Raw genomic sequence first — 8,485 nt, 5'->3', positions numbered from 1 at the left:
CCGGGACCCACACCGACACAGGGGGGGGGGGGATCCTCCTGACGCAAAAGATGGCCGTGTGTCAGGTAGGTATGGCCGATGCGGAGGCGACACAGGATGACAGAGTCCCTGCGAGAAGCCCGCAGGGAGGAGCGCCACACATCGGTCGTCTCCTTGACAGCCCGCAGTTTATTCGGGGCTGTCATGCCACGCCACTCAACAGACCACATCCCAAGCACCTTATGGCGCAACACCAGCTGCTAATCGCGAGCCGTGAGGCCGATCTCCAAAGCTGGGGCGTCGATCGCCCCTTTGGCCAGCCTGTCAACACGTTCGTTCCCCGGGATGCCAACGTGACCTGGCGTCCAAAAAAATACCACCGAACGACCAGAACAGGTAATGGCGGAAACAGACTCCTGAATAGAGGACACCAGAGGAGAAGAGGGATAGCAGCGGCCGGCAAGGAGCGCTGCTCAACATGGGCAGCATGAGCAAAAGCGTAGGCAGTGCGACCATCAAGCAGGGAACCATCAGTGTAGATAGTCTCACAGCCCGAAAATGAGGCGAGGAGCGCAAGAAAACGGCGACGAAAGGCCTAAGGCGGAACCGAGTCCTTGGGTCCCTGTGCCAAGTCCCGGCGTACGGACAGCTGGGGCAAACACCAGGGAGGCGTAAGTGCACAGACCCGGAAGGGAGGTAGAAGAGGGAATGACCCCAGTTCCGACAGCAGGGACTGGACACGGACAGCTATGGAAAGCACAGACCTAGGTCGCCGTTCGGGCAGATGGAGGACCATGACAGGGAAAAGCAGGCGATGATTGGGATGGCCCGGCGAGCAATGCACGTGGACAGCATAGTCGGCGAGCAGTCGATGGCGGCGAATCCACAGCGGGGGAACCCCGGCCTCCACCAGTATTCTATCCACAGGGCTCGTACGAAAAGCGCCAGTTGCAAGCCGAACCCCAAAGTGGTGTATGGGGTCTAACAACTTCAACACTGAGGGTGATGCAGACCCATAGGCCAGGCTCCCATAATGAAGCCTGGACTGCACAAGGGCTCTGTATAATCGCAACAGCGTGCAGCGATCCGCATCCCAAGATGTGTGGCTCAGGCAGTGGAGGGCGTTGAGGAGCCGGCAGCACTTTTGCTTCAGCTAATATGAGGAACCCATGTGAGCCGGGCATCAAAGACGAGTCCTAAGAAGTGGCATGTGTCCACCACTTCAAGCAGGTGGCCGTCAAGGTAAAGTTCAGGATGAGGGTGGACCACCCGACGCCTGCAGAAGTGCATAACTCGAGTCTTGGCTGCAGAGAACTGAAAACCATGAGCCAGAGCCCATGATGCTGCCTTGCGAACGGCTACTTGCAGCCTGCGTTCGGCGACGCCCATAGTTGTGGAGCCAAATGAGATGCAGAAGTCGTCGGCATACAAAGAAGGAGACACTGACGACCCCACGGCTGCAGCCAGACCATTAATGGCCACTAGAAATAAGGAGACGCTCAACACCGAGCCCTGCGGGACCCCATTTTCCTGTATATAAGATGAACTAGAGGCGGCACCCACTTGCACCCGGAAAGAGCGGCGCAATAAAAAGGTTTGAAGAAAAGCCGGGAGCTGACCACGAAGACCCCACACATGCAACGTAGCAAGGATGTGATGCCTCGCCGGCCGCGGTGGTCTAGCGGTTCTAGGCGCTCAGTCGGGAACCGCGCGACTGCTACGGTCGCAGGTTCCAATCCTGCCTCGGGCATGGATGTATGTGATGTCCTTAGGTAGGTTAGGTTTAACTACTTCTAAGTTCTAGGGGACTAATGACCTCAGAAGTTGAGTCCCATAGTGCTCAGAGCCATTTTTTTTGTGATGCCTCCATGTGGTGTCATACGCCTTCCGCAGATCAAAAAATACAGCAACGAGATGCTGACGTCGGGCAAAGGCCGTACGGATAGCAGATTCCAGCCGCACCAAATTGTCCGCTGCAGACCGGCCCCGACAGAAGCCACCCTGGGATGGAGCGAGGAGACTGCGTGACTCAAGGACCCAACACAAACGCCGCCCCACCATACGTTCGAGCAATTTGCACAAAACGTTGGTGAGGGTAATGGGACGATAGCTGTCCACCGCCAGTGGGTCCGCACCGGGCTTCAAGATGGGGACAATAAGACCCTCTCGCCATTGCGACGGGAACACACCCTCGTTCCAAATGCGGTTAAAGATGGTGAGAATGTGTCTCTGGCAGTCCCTGGAGAGATGCTTCAGCATCTGTGCGTGGATGCAGTCTGGTCCTGGTGATGTATCAGGGCAATAGGCGAGGGCAGCGAGGATTTCTCTCTCGCTGAAAGGAGCATTGTATGTTTCAGAACGACGCGTGTGGAACGATAACGGCGTCTGCTCGGCTCGCTCCTTGAGAGAGCGAAAGGCGGGGGGATAAGTTGCAGTCGCAGAGCTCTTAGCAAAGTGCGCAGCAAGGTGTTCAGCAATGGCGGCAGCGTCCGTGCAGACACCGCCGTCCAAGGAGATCCCAGGGACACCCATAGGGGTCTGGTATCCATAAATCCGCCGGATCCGGGACCACACGAGCGAGGGGGAGACACGGGAGCCCAAGGAGCAGACATACCTCTCCCAGCACTCCTGCTTACGCCGTGCAATAAGACAACGGGCCTAGGCATGGAGCCTCTTAAAGGCGATGAGGGTCTCGAGAGACGGGTGCCGCCTATGACGCTGGAGAGCCCGCCTACGGTCGCGAATAGCCTCAGCAACCTCCAGCGACCACCAGGGTACAGCCTTCCTCCGAGGGAGTCCAGAAGAGCGAGTGATGGCAGCCTCGGCCGCTGAAATGATGGACGTGGTTAAGACACGGACCACCTCGTCAATGTCACCCTGTGGGGGAGACTCAATGGTTGCAGCGGAAGTAAAAGCCGGCCAGTCAGCCCTGTGGAGAACCCAGCGGGGCAGGCGCCCAGAAGAATGACACTTGGGCAGTGACAAATAGATGGTAAAATGGTCACTACCACACAGGTCAGGATGCACTCTCCAGTGGAGGGATGGGACAAGTCCGGAGCTAAGATAGCCGAGAACGAGCCATGGGCCACACTGAAATGCGTGGGAGCACCGGTGATCAAGAGGCTAAGGTCGAGCTGAGCCAACAAATGCTCCACGGCACGACCGCGGTCATCGGAGACAATCCCACCCCATAGAGGGTTGTGGGCATTGAAATCGCCCAGCAACAAGAAAGGTGGTGGCAGTTGGGCTATCAGAGCATCCAGGACATGCTGCGCGACAGCACCATCCGGTGGAAGGTAAATACTGCAGACGGTAACAGCCTGTGGCGTCCACACCCGAACAGCGACAGCCTCTAAAGCTGTTTGTAGAGGTACAAACTCGCTGTGAAGAGAGGTAAGGACATATATGTAGACGCCACCAGACACCCTTTCATAAGCTGCCCGGTTCTTATAATAACCCCAATAGCCACAGATGGCGGGGGTTCGCATTGCTGGAAACCAAGTTTCCTGCAGAGCAATCCAAAGGAAAGGATGAAGGCTGATAAGTTGGCGGAGCTCAGCTAGATGGTGGAAGAAACCGCTGCAGTTCCACTGGAGGATGGTATCGGCCATGGATGGGAAAGGCGTGAAGGGACTGGGGAGGCAGATTACGCCTCTGGGGCCCCTGCTGCTACTGAGTCACCATCTGTACAACAGCCATCCATTGCGTCCGAGGGACTGGCGAGATCCAGGTCCTCAGCGGACGCCAGAATCTCCACCTCATCCTCAGACGCAGAGCTTGTAGGAAGCGGTGGGATGGATGCCACCTCAATGTCGGTAGCCTTGGGGACTTTCTTCTTCTTCTGCTTCTCGCGCTGTGCCTTCGGTGGTTCAGGCTGGGAGGGCGTCACTGGGTCAGTCTCAGGGACAGACGACGACCGTGTGTCCTGACGACTAGGGACCGGCGGTTGTTTGAGCCATTTGCGGCTGTCGGCTTTGGTACCGGTCGGAACTTGCGAAGGGAGGTCCCCAAGGGACCCCTTCCTGGCGCGAGCCGAAGAAGTCTTACGCTTCTCCGGCTGGGAAGGGGGAACTGATGTCCCCGATGGTTGGGGGGGGGGGCGTTGCTCCTGAGGTAGATGGAGCAGGAGCAACAGGGAGTTTAGTGCCCCCCACCATCAAGGGGGCAGGTGTGAGCCTTCGACTCTGAGAGCTGACTGGAGCTGATGGAACTGGAGCAGGAGTGACAGTTGCGGCATAAGAAGGTGTCATACGCACTGGATGAAGCCGATCGTATTTCCGCTTCACCTCAGCGTACGTCAGGCGGTCGATGGTCTTGATTTCAATGATTTTCCGCTCCTTCTGCATAATCGGAAAGTCCGGCGAGCAAGGCGGATGGTGCTCACCACAGTTCACACAGATGGGAGGCGGGGCACAGGGATGATCAGGATGGGATGGCCGACCGCAATCTCGACAGACGAGGTCGGAAGCACAGCATGAAGACATATGGCCGAACTTCCAACAGTTGAAGCACCGCATCAAGGGAGGGATGTATGGCTTGACATCACAACAGTACACCATCACCTTGACCTTCTCAGGTAACGTGTCACCCTCGAAGGCCAAGATGAAGGCACCGGTGGCAACTTGATGATCCCTCGGACCCCGGTGGACGCGCCGGACGAAATGGACACCTCATCGCTCCAAGTTGGCGCGCAGCTCGTCATCGGACTGTAACAGGAGATCCCTGTGGAAGATAATGCCCTGGACCATATTCAGACTTTTATGGGGCGTGATAGTTACGGAGACATCCCCCAGCTTAGTACAAGCGAGCAAGGCCCGCGACTGGGCGGAGGACGCCGTTTTTATCAACACCGATCCGGATCGCATCTTGGACAAGCCCTCCACCTCCCCAAACTTGTCCTCTAAATGCTCTACAAAGAACTGAGGCTTCACGGATATAAAAGATTCCCCATCAGCTCTGGTACAGACAAGATAACTGGGCGAATACGTCTCACTTTCATTCAATGTCTTTCGTTCCTCCCATGGTGTGCGAGGGAGGGGAACGATTTTGGATCATTAACGTTACCTTTAAAATGGGCCCTCGAACGCTTAGAGACTGCTGGTGGCTGGCCACCAGCAAGAGAAGATGTGCCACGCTTCATTGCGTGTCATCCACCCTGATGCCACCTACTCCGACCAAGGGCCCTCCCCACGGGCGCCACCCAGCCACAGCAAAGGCCACCTGGCAGGATGGCCATTGCCGAGAGTCCCGATGCCCCAGGGAGATGGGCATCTACTCCTTGGCATACGTGGGGAGTTAACGGCGCAGGCATCAGTAGAGTGATCCCTGTGTTGTCAGGGGGCTACAACCAACAGGGTACATGGCGGCCCCACCACAACGGACTGGCTACCGTGCTGGATGTTAGGTGACATGTGGTCCATGGTCACCGTCAGTGCAGAAAATGGTCCTGCAGATTGCGTGGCAGAAAGTGCACACAGGAGCGTATCCATGCCCAAGAGATGTAGAGCGGGCAGGACTGCAACGCAACGACGAATAAGCTGGCGAAAGTTCTCAACGCAAGATGGACACAATGCACCAACTAAGGCGCCCTTCCCCAATCGGCTCGCTCTTCGGAAAAATTTTGAGATATGGAGGTCAAACCCGACAGGGGACCATCACATAAGGCCGAAACGTTGGAGACTCCTTTTAGTCGCCTCTTACGACAGGCAGGAATACCGCGGGCCTATTCTAACCCCCGAACCCGTAGGGGGCTATAACACTGGAAGCGATGTTGTGCTGACCAGCGTTCCCATCGGATATGCCGTATGATTCCTAACGGAAGCAACACTGTTTTAAGAAATGAATCGTCCACTTCAGGAGGAAGGTTATAAATTCTAACCGGAGTATACTCGAGTGCCGCATTTACGAGGAGGACTTCACTAACACAACCATCGTGATGTGTAAACAACACTTTAGAACCAACCCGGGAGAGAAGTCTTTCTACTTGACCGGGATCATAAAACTTCGCAAAGAATGCATACAAATCATAGTCAAAGTAAGCAGTATCTACATAATCAGGTGTAACACGGATAACATCAGCCAAGCAATCGTGAATTTCTAAGGAGCCAGGTTGAACACGACGCGTACTCTTGTCAAAACAGAAACGAACAGTAGCTAAACGAGGAACAGATTTAGGAGACTCGACAGACACCATGGCGCGGGCAGAAAACACCGCCGCCAGGAGGAAAACGACAACAAACTACGCTACGCAACTACGATGTGACTCCGGCCGATACACCAACAAGACTGAAGTAGCTTCGACACCAGCGGCGCTGCGGCACAGGCGGAAGTTAACGACGACCTGCTCGCTCGACGCGCAAGGCGACACTGGTGGGGGTTGACACACTGGCGCGCTGACTACTCAGCTACTGGGAGCGGACAAGCAATGAATTATTGTCTGCAAATGGTAAAAAGACGTTTTGGATGTACCACTGAAAATTATTCTTTCCAATTCCTCCAGATGTTGCCACATCGATTACAAGATTTTTGCAAGTAAACGCTCCTTTTTTTTAATTTTTGGTCGCAATTTGCCTTGATTTTTCTGAAAACATATACAAGGGAACACAAAGAGTAATTCACTGACACTTGTCATTGTCGTTGGTGTATAAAAATGTGTCACAGCATTCATCGACTGCACAAGCGACTCTGATTTTCTCTGGAAATGATAAAGTCTGGTCCGTATGAAACCTGACTGTTTTGTAGGCAACATCTTATGAGATAACAATGAGCTTCGTTTTCACGTCAGGTACGAATTTCTCTACAGATTTCCCGTTAATGACATCTGCTCTACAAGTTTACTTGAGGTAAACTTCATAATTTTGCGACTTCCTTTCCCGTATAATTTCGTAAATCTGTTTAAGCAGTTTGAAGCAGCCTGGAAAACAGTAATGTTCATCCCATTTGAAATTCAGAGGACCAAGTCTCATAGATATCCTTCGGTGACGGCGTATTCACACTCACGAGTAGTACTATTTCGCATAGTTTTTCTTTCGCACTTTTGCGAGTTGCATTTCGGCACGTGTTTTGGACTTCGTGTAAATCTTTCCTCTGTACAATTCGTATTCATATTTTACAGACGAAGCAAAAAATGGTTCAAATGGCTCTGAGCACTATGGGACTCAACTGCTGTGGTCATTAGTCCCCTAGAGCTTAGAACTACTTAAACCTAACTAACCTAAGGACGTCACAAACATCCATGCCCGAGGCAGGATTCGAACCTGCGACCGTAGCAGTCGCACGGTTCCGGACTGTGCGCCTAGAACCGCGAGACCACCGCGGCCGGCACAGACGAAGCAGACTACGTACGTTGCTTAAGTATAAGCGTTTTCTTAATCCTTCCTTTAACTAGAAAATTGTAGCCTTTCCGTTCGGTAGATGCTTTCTCTGTGCATGGAAGGTACACTATTTTTGTTCTGGATTTGAACTAGCACAACGATCATCGTTCGAACTGCAATTCAGAGTATCGTCTGACTTCTTTCCTGTTCGCTCTAATGTTTCTCACAATTTGTAATAAAATATCGATATCATTCGAATGGACGTCCAAGAAATTAACTAATAAATAACGTATATGTAGGTCATCAGGAGAAGTAGGTGTTTCCGATTACATACCATGTTCTTGGTATTTCATTTTTTCAAGGTTGAAAACATTGATTAGATTCAACATCACTGTGAAACTGTGGAACCTGGACAAAGGCAGATGCTATCAGCAAGCATACACGATGAAGCCACAAAGAAAATTAATTCACTTTAATCTCCATTGTTAACACTTAGTGCTACCACAAAGGCAACTGCTAATTATTATGGATGTTAAATGAGTTACAGATTCGAGCAAATAGCACTTGTTAACAGTTGTGTCAGAAAAATTATCAACGGAAACTGAAATTCGCGTCAAATTATGATCACATTGTGCCATGTTATCTGTTAGCAAACCACTTAAGTGAAAAGTCGAGTCATTGTGGTGTCACCGCCAGACACCACACTTACTAGGTGGTAGCTTAAATCGGCCGCGGTCCATTAGTACATGTCGGACCCGCGTGTCGCCACTGTCAGGACCGCAGACCGAGCGCCACCACACGGCAGGTCTCGAGAGACGGACTAGCACTCGCCCCAGTTGTACGACGACTTTGCTAGCGACTACACTGACGAAGCCCTTCTCTCATTTGCCGAGAGACAGTTAGAATAGCCTTCAGCTAAGTCCATGGCTACGACCTAGCAAGGCGCCATTTGTAACATTGCATGTATCTTAAGAGTCTCACTTGATTCGTCAAGAGCGATGTACCACAAGGATGGAATAAAGTTAAGTATTTCCGCAGCTACGTACTTTTCTTTATAGCATTCATTACGTATCCTGTTTCAGACTTCACGCCATCCTTCGTGCGCTTATAGCGTGCATTTCGGCCCCCTCAAAAACACTGTGTCGGCACCTCTTGTCGACACAACAGTCATCACCAAAGATAATTTTTCCAGT

Source organism: Schistocerca nitens, chromosome 9 (assembly GCF_023898315.1).
Source record: "Schistocerca nitens isolate TAMUIC-IGC-003100 chromosome 9, iqSchNite1.1, whole genome shotgun sequence".
In the NCBI taxonomy this organism is placed as follows: Eukaryota; Metazoa; Arthropoda; class Insecta; order Orthoptera; family Acrididae; genus Schistocerca; species Schistocerca nitens.
The sequence above is the reverse complement of the archived record's forward strand: the minus strand, read 5'-3'. Positions refer to the sequence as shown.